Source organism: Psammomys obesus, unplaced genomic scaffold (genome assembly GCF_907164565.1).
Source record: "Psammomys obesus unplaced genomic scaffold, mPsaObe1.curated_primary_1811, whole genome shotgun sequence".
Lineage (NCBI taxonomy): Eukaryota > Metazoa > Chordata > Mammalia > Rodentia > Muridae > Psammomys > Psammomys obesus.
The window spans coordinates 12,661,135-12,678,074 of NW_026596064.1; the positions used below are offsets into that span (position 1 = coordinate 12,661,135).

The 16,940-nt window shown below is 45.3% G+C and overlaps 1 protein-coding gene across 3 annotated transcripts in view; it reads left to right on the forward strand.

The window, feature by feature from the left end:
• Positions 1-6,382: 6,382 nt before the first annotated feature.
• Positions 6,383-16,940, forward strand: part of Znf148 (zinc finger protein 148) — a 112,111-nt gene continuing 101,553 nt past the window's right edge. For all 3 annotated transcript variants that reach the window (XM_055624955.1, XM_055624954.1, XM_055624956.1), the window contains exon 1: positions 6,383-6,576. The gene's annotated coding sequence lies outside the window, so the exon portion shown is untranslated. The remainder of the gene's footprint in view (positions 6,577-16,940) is intronic.

The window sequence follows — 16,940 nt, forward strand, 5'->3', positions numbered from 1 at the left end:
AAGGAGAATATCCTTATTCTACTGCTCCCTACACCTTTTGGTTAATACCAGCCTGGCCTAAGGCTTCATTTTCATTCATTCATTCTTCCCTATCTTGACTTTTCTTTTGTATGTTGGCTAGGTTTCTGTCAACTTGACATAAGCCAGAGTAATTTTGGAAGAAGGAACTTCAATTGAGAAAATGACCCCACCAGACTGACCTGTGGGCAAACCTGTTGTGTGTCTCTGATTGATGGTTGAATTTAGAGGGGCCAGCTCTCTGTGGTGATGACACCCCTAGGCTGTTGTCCTGGATGCTGAGCAGGCTGTGTGCTTTCTACTGTGCAGGACTCAAGAACTGACCTATGCTCTGTATTTTGAGTTGGAGAGAGTAGGCCATTCAATTAGTTTTAGAGGCAGGATGCATATTTCTTAGTCTCTCTCTCTGTGGGTGTGTTCTAGAACTCTACAGATACCAAAATCTGTGCATGCTCAAGTTCCCGTATATATAATAGCACTTGAATTTAGCTCTGGTTTCTTCTAATACCTCATACAACGTAAGTGCTTTTACTGTAGTGTTTGGGTTAGAATAAAGACAAAGGAAGAACATTTATACGGCGATATAGGTATTATTTTCCCCAAATGTAGTTTTCATTTCTAGTTGACTGAATCCACTTATATAGATAGCATTGACAGACCTGGAGGCCGACTGTATCGCACTGACCTGGAAATGCCCTTTGGATCTGAAGCTGGTGACCCAGGTAACCAGGAATCTCAGGATCAGGACAAGCTAGTGGACTGACAAAGTTTAGTGGAGGAGGCTCCTATGGCCCAGTTTCTGATAAGGCCTTGATTTCCATGCTCTGCAAAAAGAGGCCAAGTTTCTAATGCCAGGTGGAGCTAACCCTGACAAATGCCCTGTCAGGCAGCCACATGGGTGGAGAAGTAGCCAGTTATACAGTCCTGAGCCTGGGTCCCAGAAAGCTTAGAAGACAGTTCAGGAGGATCTGAGGCCCTGGAGAAGCCTTCGGGGAATGGGATAGGACACTGCTCCGGGAAAGAAGCCAGGGGATCAAGACCTAAGAGCATACATTCCAGAGAGGTGGAGTCTGGGAGGGACTGGGGGAGGTTCTGCAGTCCTCCACAGGAGCTTCGGTTCCATCCAGCCTTCTGTGGGCTGGGCCACACTAGAACCCAGAACGGGGAACACTGGTGTATGCTCAATCTGGCCCACAGACATATTTTGTCTGACATGTTTTTGTATTTTTCCAGAAGTGGAACAAAAGCTGGCCAGAGTAGTACATGCCAAAAACCGTAGCACGTGGACCGAGACAAGAGGATGAAGAGCTCTTGGCCAATTTGGGTTATGTAAACAAACAAACAAACAAACAAATGCTCAGTATGTTGGTACACATCTGTTAACCTAGCTTGGGAGGTGGAGGTGGGAGGATCAGAAGTTCCAGGCCAGTCCAGTTACACAGCAAGTTTTAAGCCAGCCTGGGCTACAAGAGACTTAAAAAACAAAGTGTGTGTGTGTGTGTGTGCTGGAGAAGCATTAGCTGCTTTTTCAGAGGACCTAGGTTCAATTCCCAGTACCCACATGGCAGCTCACAGCTGTCTGTAACTCCAATTCCAGGAGATCTGACACCCCCACACAGGCAAAACATTAAAGCACATAAAATAATGATAATTCATTAAAAACAGTTCCTAATTCACCCTCAATTTAAGATTCCCGATTCCTCTTCTTTCCTCATTTTCATGTTCCTAACCTGGAAAATGTCAGCTGGTACCGAGTGACTGTGACCTTTAGATTAGTTGGAGTACGCTGTCTCTTCAGTCCCTTTCACTATCAATTGTTTCCTCATCTGCTTCACTCACTTTGCCTCACCTGCTTGGCTTGTTGCATGTGGCGTTCACTACCTGTGTGGCTCCTGAACACCTTAATACTAACCGTGTTGCAAGAGTAATTGGCAGATCCATTGAAGAGAAAGATCCAGCGCCATCTCAACAAGAGTCAAGAGCTGGCAAGATGGCTCAGTGGGTAAAGGTATTTGCCATGCAAGCTTGGTGATCGGAGTTCTATCTCTGGGATCCACATAAAGGCGGGAAGAGAGACTGACATCTGACATGGCATGAACTGCACCCCACCCCTCGTGCACAGAGATAGGAGAGGGAAATTAAAAAGCTGGAAGACACAAACTATGCTACTTTAGGAGACTTCCTACCAGTTGTTTCCCTGTCGTGAAATCGTTCCACTAAAGGTGTCTGTGTACTTTTGCAAGCCCAAGAGTAAAAGCAGGAGTCAGGAAAGCGTAGTCCTCTCAGCAGTCTGTAGAGAAGCCTTTGTTTTGTTTTTTATTTTTTTCTTAAATTATTTTATTTGCATCGGGGTGTCTTGTCTGCATGTATGCCTGTGGGTGTCAGATCTTGGAGTTACAGTTGTGAGCTGCCATGTGGGTGCTAGGAATTGAACCCAGGTCCTCTGGAAGAGCAGTCAGTGCTCTTAACCTCTGAGCCATCTCTCCAGCCCCTTTACTTTTGTTTTAAAGGAAGAGAACTAAACTAAAATAATATTCGTTTACACCACTTACTTGAGAATGCCAGCAAGGATGGGGAATGACAGGACTTCTCAAATGTTACCCCTGGACGGGAAATGTCAGAACCAGGGCTGAGATATCTCAGTGGCGAAAGGCATGATGACCTAGACCCACATAGTGGAGGGAGGGAATTTACCCCAGCAAGTTGTCCTCTGATGTTCATACATTTGAAGTGGCATGTACCCCACCCACCCACACAAATAAATAAATGTGATAAAATTATCTTAAATGATAGACTCACTTAGGAACATAGTATAATGGTTTCTTTCTTTTCCTCCCTCTCTCCTTCTTTTCCTCTTTTCTTTAACAGGCTCTCATATATCTTAGAATGGCCTTGGGCTCACTATATAGTTGAGGATGGCACTGAACTTCTGATCCCCCTGCCTCCACATGCTCAGTGCTGGGAGTATAGGCATGGCCACCAGGCCCAGTTTTATGAGGTGCTTGGGATGGAAACCAAGGCTTTTCGTAAGATAGGCAAACATTCTACCAACTGAGCTATACCCCCGAACTCAGTATAGGAGTTTAAGAAAAGTATGCTGCTGAGGGTGGTGGCCTTCCCCTTTAATCCCAGCCCACAGGAAGCACAGGAGGGGAAGAGCTTCATGAGTTCAAGGCCAGCCTGATATACACAGCAAGTTCTAGGACAGCCAGGGCTAAATACTAAAAACCTGTCTCAAAGAAAAGGAAAGAAAAGAAAAAAGAAAAGAAAGAAAGAAAAGAAGAAAGAAAAAGGGAGGGAGAGAGGGAGGGGAGGAAGGAAGAAAGAAAGGAAGGATGATGACTAGAGTGATGACTCAGCAGTTAAGAGCACAGCACTGTTCTTCCAGAGGACCCAAGTTCCAATTCTGCTGAGAATTGCTCCCACATGGCAGCTCATAACTGTCTATAACTCCAAGATCCGATACACTCACACAGACATACATGCACAACACCAATGCACATAAAATAAAATTTTAAAAAAAGAAAGAGGGAAAAAGAAAAGAATGCATGTATCATATGGCACATCAGTCATACTTTTGGGCATTTATACCAGATAAAGGGAAGCTTAAGTTTACAGAGAGCCCTATATACACAGACAGGGGATGTAGCTCGGTAGTACAGTTTGTTCCTAGTACATGTAAGGCCCAGGGGTTAACCCCCAGCACTGCTAAGAACCAACCATTAAGCAAAATCAAACTCTGTGTAACAACGATCACAGCAGCTTAAACAATATCAAATAAGCTAGAAACAACTTGTATATACATGGGGAAGAGATGAATGGGCTCTGGTATAGCCACACAATAAGAACACTACTCAGCAATAAAAACAAATGAACACTTGTGTGGCAAATTATATGAAACACAAAGGCTCTGCATCTAGGTACAAGCACCTACAGGTGCTAGATGTCTTTTTATAGTCTTATGTCATACCATTGGGAAAAGCTGGGTGAAGAAATAAGTGGGCTGTTTTGCACTGTATTTGTAACTTTTTGTTATTGTTGTTGTTTTGTTTTTCCAGACAGGGTTTCTCTATGTAGCCCTGGCTGTCCTGGACTCACTTTGTAGACCAGGCTGGCCTTGAACTCACAGAGATCTGCCTGCCTCTGCCTCCCTGAGTGCTGGGATTGCAGGCTTGTGAGCCACCGCACCCAGCCTCTATTTGTAACTTACAGTCTACAGTTAAGTTATTTTTAAAATGCTATTTATTGCTGGGTGGTGGTGGTACATGCCATTCATCCCAGCACATGGGAGGCAGAGGCAGGTGGATCTTTGAGTTAGAGGCCAGCCTGGTCTACAGATTGAGTTCCAGGACAGCCAGGGCTACCCAGAGGAATCCTGTCTCAAAAAAACAAAAACAAAAAACCAAACAAACAAAAAAAGGAAGATGGAAAGGAAGCAAGCTGAGTGGTTAAAACTGGCATTGGAAAGGTAAGCAACGGCAGTATGGAAAACAAATGGGCCGGAGGTATTTCTAGGTTTATTACTTTGGAGACTGTCATGGTCTGTAGTCTTCTTCAATTTGCCCATTTTAGATGGTTGTTTCTTCATTGTCCCTCTCTCTCTCTTTTATTTTTTGGTTTTTCGAGACAGGGTTTCTCTGTGTAGCCCTGGCTGTCCTGGACTTGATTTGTAGACCAGGCTGGCCTTGAACTCACAGATCTCCACCTGCCTCTGCCTCTCCCTGTGCTGGGATCACAGGCCTGCAACACCACACCCGGTTCTTCATTGTCTTTTAATTATGTTCAGAAAGAAAGAATTCGACGTATTAGTAGTGGCAACCCTAGCCACCTTAGGCCAGTGGGTGTAACCCTAGGCTTTCAGTTCTCTCTCGTTATTAGCTTCTGCACAGCTTAAAACTGAAAGTTGGCGTCTTTGCTGCCCGAGGTTTTTTACATCTGAATTTGATGCCATTGCAGTTGCTACAAGTTGCCAGAAGGCTGTCCTCCAGATAACTGTCCCTCTCTTTAGCTTATATCGCTGTTTGGTTACAATTAGCATTCAGAATATGCACTGTCATCTTATTAAAATTTATATATATATTTTTTTAGTGGAGAAGGCTCATGTAGTTTATTGTGGAACTGTTGGCTCATCCTTGCTTTTCTTAGTTAACTGTGTTTGAATTCAGCTGAACTTCTGGGCCTCAGCTATTTCAAACGTGCATCCCGACTAAGGTTAACGCCTGGGGGAATATTAACCTTGCAGACAGTAATCTAATTCAGTGTCATTGCAAGCGCATAATGCGGGAGGTTGGAGGTTTGCCAAAAGCGCTATTCAAATGAACATTCAGGGGTGGGGAGGTGGGTGTGGACAAGGAGAGAATTCCAGAAATGGTTATGTAGCTACTTTAACGTCCCTTCCCTCTCACCTCAAAGGTTATGTTTAAGTATTGCCGAGAGGTGCTAAATAAAGCCTTGAGGTTGTGATGAACAAATCATAATGACGGTGCTCCATCTCACGCAGAGTTCCAGATAACCGTTCAGCATTCACTGAACATTTTAGGTTACCTCGCTGACCTTGTACTAGTGTGTGGATACAAAGGTAATTGTACGCCCTGCTATAGGCAACTCAGGGCCTTGAGGTTGGTTAACTGACGGCACTCTCAAGGAAGGCCATGATTTAGTGAAGGTCACTAAAGGGACTCCAAAAAAACTGGACAGCTAAGCAATCTTGGGTCTGTATAGATCATAACCAAGTCTTTGTTGGCATGAAGACCGAGGTTTGGGCCCAAATAAGTCCTGACCGGGGTCTTTTCTTGCTTTTTCTAGGTGCCCACATCCTGCATCAAGTTTTGCAGACACCAACAAAGCTTTCCAAGTTTCGAGGGTGCAGGGCTGCGCCTTCTGGAAAGGTGACACTTGGGGTCGCAGAGGAGAAGCTAGGTGAGAGGATAAAAGAAAGATCCTAGAAATCCTGGCTAAACCTTTCCTCTACGTTCCCGCCCCTTTCCACTTCCCAGGGCCTGGACAGCCATCAATCCCCATTTCTCACTTCTCGGGGCGCCAAGCACGCACTCAGCCTCAAAGGGAGGACGTTCCTCCCAGGAGCTTTCTCAGCTCCGATCTATTTCAAAGCGTCTTCCTTCCAGGCCCATCAGGGGCACCCGCGGCGCGGGTCCAGCTTCCCTGGACACGCTGCGCTGCTGACACGCAAGCGCCGGAATCGAAGCCACGCTGGGTCTCGCAGCCAGTTGTCCGCGCCAGGCGAGGGCGGGCGGCCCGGAGCGCTTCCTGTGTGCGGGGCTTCCCACAATGCACTGCGCCGGCAGCGGCGGCGACCGCGGCGGCGCTCTAGCCGCGCCATGTCTGCCTCTCGACTGCTCTGGGAGGAGGAAGAGAAGGAGGAAGAGGAGGAGGAGGAGGGGGAGGAAGAGGAGAAAGGCGCAGGGGTGGGAGCTGTCGCCGGAGCTGCCACAGCAAAAGTTCTCTCCCCTCCCCCTCGCCCTCCTCGCCGGGCCCGTGGGAAGGTCGGAGTCGCCGCCGCCTGCAGTCAGTGACCGCGCGCCTCGGCGCCAGCCCGCGGTAAACGCTCGGCCTGGCAGGCCCGGGCCCGGGAGGGCGGGGGAGGGGAGGGGGCGGCGCGCGGTGGGGAGCGCGGCGGCGACGGCCTGACCCGCGGGAGCGGCGGGCCAGCCCGGGGGGGGGGGGGGGCGGCCCGGGAGGCGGCGGCGGCGGCGGCGGGTGCAGGCCGCGGGAGCGCGGGGCTTGGGGGACGCGAGGAAGCGGTGCGAGGATGGTGGGTCGGGGCTTGGAGAACGGAGAATGACGGGGGCGGCGGAGGCGAGCGGGCGGCCTCCGAGGCCTGCGGCCGGTGTCGGGTAGGAAGGAGACGGGATGCTCACGGGGAGGCCTCGGGGTGCCAGGCTGTGGGCGAGGAGGCCAGCCAGACCCCGAAGCTCTCCGCCGTCTTGGTGCAGTGCTTTATGCACCGCAGGCCTCGGTCGCCGCTGCTGCCTCGGTGTGCTCTTTGGCTGCAGGGAAGGGCAGGGGCTGGAGAAAGGGGATTGCTTGCAGGAAGCAGAGTGGGAGTGCGAGAGGGGAGAAAGGGGCCGTGGGGAAGATGCCGGAGAGGTGGAGGAATGCCGGGGGTGGCTGTGGAGCAGTCTTGAGGATTCTGGGGGTGTTCATTGTGCAGCTCTGTTAGGTGTTTCATTATGGAAAGAACCGAAGCGTTTCCAAGGCAGGGAAAAGAAGGCTAGAGTAGTTTCTGCAGATAGAAGAGAGATGCGTTTGAAGCCAGAGGAGTGCTAAATATTGGAGAAGATGCAGGGAATGCATAATAGAATAGACAGATGTAGCATAATTATCAAATGCTGGCCCAAGGTCTAAAGAGTTATTCCAGATGGGCCAGAGTGGCCTAGTTCGGAACCTGTTTGGGCTCTTCGGTAGATGACATCCGGTAAGTGTGGGTCCCCGCTGTGGTTGGGGTCATTGAGAATTAGTCACTTAGCCTGTAGATTGGTTTGAGACATTTTAGTGCCGCACTAGTGAACTGAAAATCTTGGAGAGACCTTGAGAAACCGCCTGGCCTATGGGGATTCTTGAGGCCACAGAGTTTAGAATGTTAGCAGATTTGGAGTATAGTCACCGGAGGCTGGATGAACATCGCCCTGGCAGACACTGGAGTAGGAATTAACTCGGCCTGGCGGTTTTCTTCTTCACTGCCTAGCCTACATGGTTTCAGAAGAGCTGGTGCCGTATGTCAGTATGTCAGCCGAGGCTGCAGGACCCAAGATTATGATTGACCACGTCGAGAGTTGGGGCGTTAGAGTCCTGTTTTTGGAGGCTTTATTTCTAGCCTAACGGAGTCTAGTTGAATCGGTTCTATATCTCGGATTGGCGGGAGATCCTTTTCCATTCACAATTTCGGATGCACTCTGTCACCGGGGCATGGTGTTATTGAAGAAAATAGCATCTGCCAGCAAAATGTAGGCATGCAGAATGGAGGTTCTCTGGAATATCTGTGTTCACCTTAGGTCGTAAGGAGGTCGGGAGTGGTTATCATAACGCCTTAGGAAACCCTACGTGATAGGATGAGTATAGGTCCGATCGGGAGGGACTGTTAGCATCTCTCTGTCAGGAAATGAAGTTCTTTCTGTTGCATTTACTTAGTTCACATTAGACCTGATTTTTCAAGAAGGAACATGGGTTGAGGACAATGTCTTGTCTTGTTTTGTTTTGTTTTGGAGACAGGGTTTCTTTTTGTAGTTCTGGCTGTCCTGGAACTTGCTCTGTACACCAGGCTAGCCTTGAACTCTGAGATCCACCTACCTCTGCCTCCTTAAAGGCATGCATCACTCTGGTCTAGGACAGTGGTCTTGAAATTTACCTGGATAGTGTTCACCTTTTGTTATTAAGAGAAACCACATACATGATATGTTGTAATATTACTTCAACTGAAGAGAAATGTGTTAAATGTGACTTTTTATGGAAGTTGAAGGAAAAGAGATTACTGGGGAAGATGGAGTGAGATTTGGGAAATTGAAGGGAACTCAGTTGTCATTCAGTTGTAGCAAGAATTTCATTTCTTTAGCCAAGATATTATTTAAGGTGGGGAGATTTCTTTCATTAACAAATTTTCTTATATAAACAATCGGAGTTTATATTTAAAAAAAAAACTTGGAGAATTTCCTGTCAGTGCATTTAGATTTTCTCACTTCAAAAAATGTTATTTTTATGTGTATGTGTTTGTCTGTGTGAATGTGTGCAGTGGGTGTGCAGGTGCCCAAGGAGAGAATGTTGGACACCCTGGAGCTGTCGCCACAGGAAGTATTGAACTGCCTGGCATGGGTGCTGGGGACTGAACTTGGGTCTGTTGGAAGGGCAGGAAGCACTCTTAACTGATTAGCTTTTTCTTCAACCCGAGCTGGTCACATTTAAGAAGCGCTTACTTGATAGGATGCACCCATTTTTATAGTCGCCACGGTGTGGTGAGAGGCTCAGTTTTCCTCCTGTGTACTAGCACTGAATATTGTCTGTTCTTTTACTGCAGTGCACCTAAGGAAGGTATGTTGCTTCATGCAAATGATGCGAGTATGTACGTGATTTGAAAACTGTTCTAAGGGGATTAACAATGAAAAGCAACCCCTGCCCAGTGAAGTTTTGCTGTCGAGACAGCGCTGCCTGCTCTGTCCCCTAGTCCCCTCTCCCTTTTCTGAGACAGGGTCTCAGCATGGAACCCCGGCTGTTCTGGTGGCTTAAAATTCAACAGAGACCTGCCTGCCTCCGCCTCCCAGGTGCTCAGGTTAAAGGTGTGCCCCACCACCTCCAGCTTACTTCTTTGTTGTTTTGAAGACAGGGGTTTCTGTCTGGCCTCTGAAGTATGCAGGGAAGATGACCTTGATTTTCTGAACCTTTTGCCTCCTTGATTCTGGCATTACAGGTGTGAGTTTCACATCTAGTTTATGCAGTGCTGAGAACTGAACTCAGGACCGCCTCCAATGAGGGATTAAAAGCCTGACCAAACCGAGGACTTTTGCATGCTGGATGAGCACTACCAGCTGAGCTACAACTCCAGCCCACAATTTTTTCTTAGCCTTAGTCTCACCTTCTACCTTAAGAAAATAAACATACTTTATGCAAAATAATAGGGCACCTTATGGTGTCCTCATACATGTACATACACACTTTAATCATGCTGATCTCTGCTACCTTGTCTTATGTTCTCCCAATATTTGTCCCCTAGCACAGGCTGCTACTTCTACGCATTGATTTTTTTTTTGCAGTTCATGTTTTTCTTCAGCTCTCCCAAGTAGTTAGTAGGCTTATATCATTTCTTTCTGTTGGTTTCTGTAGCCCAGGGAGGCTTCAGACTCCTCCTGCCTTATCTTGCCAGGTGCTAGGATTATAGATGTATGCCACCGTGCTCTGCTCCATCATGTCTCTCTCAACCAAAATGACATCATCACTTTGGATAATGAGTACAGAAGTCAGCTTTTCCTGCCTGAAATGAATGAGTGTCATTGACATATTTTCACTTTTTCGTCCCCCATTCTGATTTTTAGTTATTTTTGTTTATTAGATGCCTTCTACTTTTCAAATGATGAGCTTAAATGTTGATATTAAAATTTTAATCTTCTCTAAATTTAATGTTTATTTAAATTAAAAAAGTATTATTGCATGTGTGTGGGCACATGAGCAGCAAGGTGGCTGAGTGTGGAGGCAGAGGATAGGTAACTTTAAGAAGGGAGCTTTTCTCCCTCACCTTTATGTGGGCTCCAGGCATCGAGTTTAGGTCATCAGGCTAACATCAAGCAGCAAAGCACATTTACTCACTGAACCATCGTGCTGGCCCTACCTAAGCCTTGACTTTTAGAGGCTTAAAAACTCAACTTACAGGCTTTAAACCATCTACTTTAGGTTGTATCTCTTGACTTCCTGCTGTGTTAGAAGAAGCTTTAAACTTCTGACTTTAAAGAGGGCTTTGTTAAAGTAGTAAGAAATTTAGGGTGAAATGAGAAAGGGAGGGAGGCTTGGACCCAAGCGAGACTTGTAGGAACAGGGTTTCTGCAGCATTAGATGTGGTGGCTAGAGATGAGGACTTGCTTGAATGTAGTAATTGCTTGTTCATCTTGGCATTACAGTAATCTTTTGACAGTTCTCTGGAGAGTTTTATTTAATGAAATGTGGAAATGTGTTAAAATGACCTCTTAGTGTTCATTTCAGGTGTCTGAGATTTCGGGTGTCTGAGGTGTTCGTTCGTTCGCTCATTCATTCATTCATTCATTCGCTCACTCACTCACTCACTCTTTCATTCCATATGGAGCAGACTGGCCTGGAACTTGCTGAGTGTCCAGGATTACCTAAGTCTTGGAACCCCTCTGCTTCAGCCTTTTGATTACAGGCCCGTACCGCCATGCCTGGCTGTTAGCTTTTCTTAATTGCATTTATTTATTGTGCGTGTGTGCACATGCACCACGGGACAAGTGTGGAGGACAACTTGAGTGAGTCCGTTCTACTCTGCGGTCTGTTCAGTCAAGCTTGGGTCACCAGGCTTGGCGACAAATTCCTTTCCCCACTGAACCATTTCCCTAGCCCCTTGCTATAACTCTTATATTTTTGTTAAGTAATGGATTGGTGGGGCCATTTGACGGACAAATCTGTGCTGCTCATTTAGAAGAGCGGAGTCACTAGGATTGGCACATTGCTCCCCTGGCGAAAGTGTTTGCTGCCAGATCTGATAACCTGAGTTCAATTCCTGGGACCCACATGGAAGGAGATGGCTGACTTCTGCGCATTGTCCACTGACCTCTACGCGCAAGTGGCCCATGTGTGTGCATGCTCACACACAGAAGAGATAATAAATAATAGAGAGAATGGAGTTAGTGTTTTCAAAACTTTGCGTATGGCGTGCAGGCCACCACCGTGGATATGGGGAGTAAGAGGACACCCTCCTCGTTACTTTAGGAAATCTGGTTTAACTGTGCTTTTCTTACTTTTTTTTTTTTTTTTTTTAAACCCAAGACAGCGTTTCTCTGTATAACCTCCTTGACTGTCCTGGAACTCACTTTGTCGACCAGGCTGAGCTCAAACTTGCAGAGACCCGCCTGACTGCCTCCTGAGTTCTGGGATCGAAGGTGTGCAACACTATGCCCCCGCTTCTTTTACTATTAATGTCAAGATTTCTTTCACATGTAGGTGTAAATATTGAATCTTCTATTTTCTTTTCTTTTTTTTTTTTGAGACAGAGTTTCTCTGCCTGTCCTGGAACTCGCTCTATAGACCAGGCTGACCTCGAACTCATAAAGGTCTGCCTGCCTCTGTGTGTTCCACCACTGCCTGGAGAATCTTCTATTTTCTTATGTGCATTATTTGCTTTAAGTTTTTTTTTTTTGCAGATTACATCTAGGATCTTGTGCATGTTAGTCCAGGATTCTGCCACTGAGCTAGCCGTATTCATTTGCATATTCATTTATATCATTTTTTTCCCTCTTCTCTTTGAAAATGCTAACTAGGTTGTAACCTGTTCTAGAACTGAGACTTTATTTAATCTTTGGGAAACTGAACAGTTTCGTTTTTAGTAAATACCTGTTGAATGATTGCTAGAATCTATTATTGAGTTAGTAATAATAATGACATTTCATGAAATTACTGACCGGGGAGGAGTGTTATAGACAGAGTATACAGCTTAGTGGTTTTGGTGCATGCTTTTAGTCATAGCACTCAGGAGGCAGAGGCAGGAGGATCGCTTTAAGTTTCAGGTCATCCTGGTTCATACAGGGCCAGAGAGGGTTACATAGCAAGACTTTGTCTCAATGAACACCAACATAAGTGTGTGTCTGTGGTTATGTGATTTTAACAGCATGGAGGACAAAAGGGGTATTTGATTGGAGATTCTATATTCGTGGAAGAAGATGGAATGGATTAGATTGGAGCTGTAATCCTGCATAAACATTGAAGGGGTGAGATCAAAGGGCCTCTTCTAATTTGAGGGTGGTTTAATCTGATCTGGAGAAGGGCACTGGTTTTTCTCTTCTTTCTCCTCCTCCTCCTTCTTTTGGTTTTTTGAGACAGGGTTTCTATGTGTAGCCTTGGCTGTGCTGGAACTCACTCTGTAGACCAGGCTGGTCTTGAACTCAGAGATCCACCTGCCTCTGCCTCCTGAGTGCAGAGACAAAAGATGTGCACCACCTCTGCCCAGCACTTTGTATTTTCTTATCTCTAGCTGTTTTAAGTATTTGATTTAAGGGCTAGGGAGATTTGTCAGGGTACAAACCCCTGCTGAGCAAGCCTGAGGACAACCTGCGTTTAAATCTGCACGACCCATAGAAAGGCTAGAGCGGTTGCAGTGATTGCTTGTAACCTCAGCACTGTGTGTAAGGTGTGGGGACTGGGAGTGCGCAGAGACAGCAACAGCTAAGTAGTGGCAGAGTCGCTGAGAGACCTTGACTCATGGGAATAAGGCAGAGAGCAGGACACCAGATGTCCTTCTCTGACCTCCAGGGACATGCCTGTTTACACATGGGTGCATACACCACACTTACACACAAACTCACACATACCAGAACAAATCACAAGACGAATCTGATTTACCAGGCCTGATGACACAAGTTTATAATTCTAGTATTCTAAGAGGTGGAAGGTGAGGCAGGAAAATGAGTCCTGAGTCAGTCATAGCTGCAGTATAAGACTATGTCCCTCTTTCCCTCAAGTCTCATACAATTTGATTTAATTTCATTTTGAGAAAAACTTAAAAAAAGAAAGGTGAGTTTTTTTCTCCCCCTCTTTGAGGTGACAGTAACAGTTGTGGAACAATTTACAGGAAATTGACTTTTGCATTTAAAAAATATTTATTTCGATGTGTGCACGGACATACATGCCACAGGGCATGTGGAGGTCATGGGACAGCCAGTAGGAGTTGGTTCTCTCCAACCTTGTAGGTCCCAGGGATTGAACTCAGGCTGGGGCCTGGCAGCAGGTGCCTTTACCAGCTGAGCTGTCTCGCTGAAGCTGATCTTTTAAAATATAAATATCTTCAGATGAGACTTTTAACATTTCATGATAGTGTTCAGAAAATCCTACTTGAGTTACCTTTGAAACTTTAGCATCTCTTTATACAACTATTACTGAGTGTCTCTTTGAGCTGTTGTAGGAGGGTTTTTTAGTATACCTGAGATGTTGTCCTTATTCTTTCAGGATGGCATTTTTTTTTTTTTTTTTTTTCTTCAGACAGGGTTTCTCTGTGTACCCCTGGCTATCCTGGACTTGCTCTGTAGACCAGCCTGACCTTGAACTCACAGAGATCTGCGTGCCTCTGCCACCCTGAGTGCTGGGATTACAGGGGTGCGCCACTGTGCCCGGCTCAGGGTGGTACATTTAAAAATAGTACAAAGTATATCTTTGTATAGTATCCTCATTGTTGTCTTTTAAAAACATTTTACATTTGTTTATTGTGTGCATGTGGAGGGCAGAGGACAACTCGTGACAGTCTATTTTCTTCTTCCACCATGAGCGTCCCAGAGATCAAAGTCAGGGCGTCAGGTTTGTTGTCCAGTGTCACTGCCTGATGGGCCATCTTACTAGCTCCTGACAAGTCTTTTTTACTCCAGAAGTTTTAATTTTTGGAAGTGCTACAGACCATCAATATTAAGTAGAGAAAACAGAAAATAGGTTATGTATAATTCAGTTAGTCAGAGGCATTTGAATGATTTTCCTGGTTGACTTACTAACTGGTTTAGAAAAATCTCTCAGAGAGGAAGTTGGGAATTTTTTGGATAGTGGTGACCACCTTACCGTTAGACACTTATAAGTGTTAGTTGAGCAGATCAGATGGCTGGATGGGTGGAATGAATAAAAAAATTAAGGAGGAGCTTTGTTTTGTGCTACTTGAGTCAAAGTCTCACTGTGTATCTCTAGCTGTCCTAGAACTCTGTGTAGACCAGGCTAACCTTGAACTCACAGAGATCCACCTGCCTCTGCCTCCTGAGTTGCTGGGATCAAAGGTGTGCACCACCTAGCCTGGCTGGATAAAGGCATTTTGAAGTAGCATTGGAGAGTATTAGAACCATTTGTTAATAGTATTGGGGAAGGATGGAAGAGGATGATGCTGAGATGCTTGAGAGAGAGTCCCTGACAGATTTCAGTGAGAAACCAGAGGGCTCCAGGCTTCTTGGGCAGCCATAGAGTGAGCTTACCATGTGGATCTACTTGACTGCTCTCTCCCTGTTTCATTTAGCAGTTCCTACTCATTTGTTTTCTTCTGAATTAGCTTATGTTGGGTAGATTTTTAAGTCCCCATGCAACATCTGTGGGTCTGTTCCATCTTTTGTCTAGTGCAACTTTTAGTTTGTTATTTTCTGAGTCTACCTTGCAGATTCTTTGGATAGTGAGTGAAGAAGAGCATGAGTCAACTCAGGCTTGTTACCCTGACAGTTCCCTGCACACTTTTCTCAGAGCCTGTCTGAATTGCAGATGGGACAGGTAGAACTGAGGGTTTGTGTGCACTGGGTGTATAAAGTATAAAGTTGGTCAGGCATGGCTGGGGCTCATGCCTGAAATTCTAACACATAGAAGCAGGAGGATTGCTGCAAGTTTAAGGGGTAGCTCTGTCTGCATAGCAAGTTCCTGGTCATCTAGGACGACAGAGGGAGAAGCTGTTTGGAAAGCTACCTACTCACCTCCTGCTTCCGAAAGGAAGATTGAGAACAAAAGTAGAAGGGAATCAGACTGGGGAGGAAAACGGTTCTTAAAGAAGAAAATGATTTTAAGTTTGTCTAGTAAGAAGTGGGGAAGATGGGAGTCTGGTAAAGAGGATTGTTTGAAAGGGCTGTTTTGAGGAGGAAGATGGCAAGACTGCTTGAAGCGTGAGACTTCAAAGAAGTGTGGAGTGTACCAGAAATTATGTGTATAATTTACAGAGGAGGATTTCAGAAAATCGGTTGGATTTTTATTAACAGATCAGTTACATAAAAAAGCATTGTCACATAAAAGCATTGTTAGATGTCATTAAGAATGAACCCTTTGGGAGTTATATTCTCGGGGAGTGAGGCTTGCGCACGCATAAACAGCGATCACAAGTGTGCCGTAAACAGCACGGTGTACCATAAGAAATTTTCACTGCTCCTGAGGTTGTAGGAATATGTTTGACCAGGGAAGAACCTGGGTTGCATTGCCATGCCACAGAAGTGGAATAAGCCTGGTGTAGTGGTGCAGATCGGTAATTCTAGCACTTAGAGGCAGAGGCCGGATACAGCTTTCTAGGGGAACTTGGCCCAGGAGTTCAGTCAATCTGGACTATATGAGGAGGAGCAGGAAAAATATAAATACATAAAGTAATTTAAAAAGAACATTTTAGTTGGAGGGATTGGAGATGAGACATCACAGATCAATGGGGAATGGTGTAGTATTTAAATGATGACCACAGTAAGAAATATAAGCATATCTCAGCTAATACATGTGTGTATGATCATGTGTATATGTAAATCAAAAATTCACAATACAACCATCTTTACTAAGTTGGATATTCTTATGTTTCTTTTTTTTTTTTTTAATTATTTTGTTGTTTTGTGCATGTGGCATTTTTTTGTCTGCATGTATGTCTGCACCACGTGCGTGCAGTACCTCTGGAGATCAGCATTGGATCCCCTGGGACTGGAGTTACACACAATTGGGAGCTGCCATGTGGGTGCTGGGCATCAAATCTAGGTCATTTAGAAGAACAGCCTATGCTCTTAACTACTAAGCCATCCCTCTAGCACCCCACCTCCCTTTTTAAAAAGATGGGGTCTTTCTATTACAGCCTTGGCTTACTATGTAGATGAGGCCTTGATTCAGAGACTCACTTGCCTCTGCTTCCTGAGTGCTGTGATGAAAGGCATGTGCCACTCTGTCCAGAAAAATGCGTCCCTTACCCAAACAAAAATAAAACTGGCTTAGGGGTTTGGGATAGGAACCTGATTATCATGCATACAATGGGTTTCATGAGTTTCTAAATAACCACAACTTGTAGTTTAATTAATTCATGAGTAGCATGTATTATGTTTTAAAGCAGGAAGAGTTAGTTTGGGTTGGGTAGAATGTGGGTGACTGAAAGCCAAGTAAGTAGTTTGTATTTGGTATAAGTGACTGTTGTGCCTTGTATGCAAATAGAATCTGGGGTTTTGTCTCGGCTCCTGGATTTACTCATTCTATGATTGTAGAGGATTATTTTCTTTCCTGAACTTCTGTGTTCTCATGAGAAATTGATAATCATTGTACCTTTCTGACTAAGGTTGTTGTGAGGATTTGATTAAAATGTTAGCATATCATTGAAGTATGTTAACATATATCATTAATGTGTAGCTATTGGACTTTGAGTAGAAAGTTAAGAACTATACAGACTGACTTTTTCTTTTCCTTTTCCCTTTCCTTTCCTTTCCTTTCCTTACCTTTCCTTTCCTTTCCTTTCC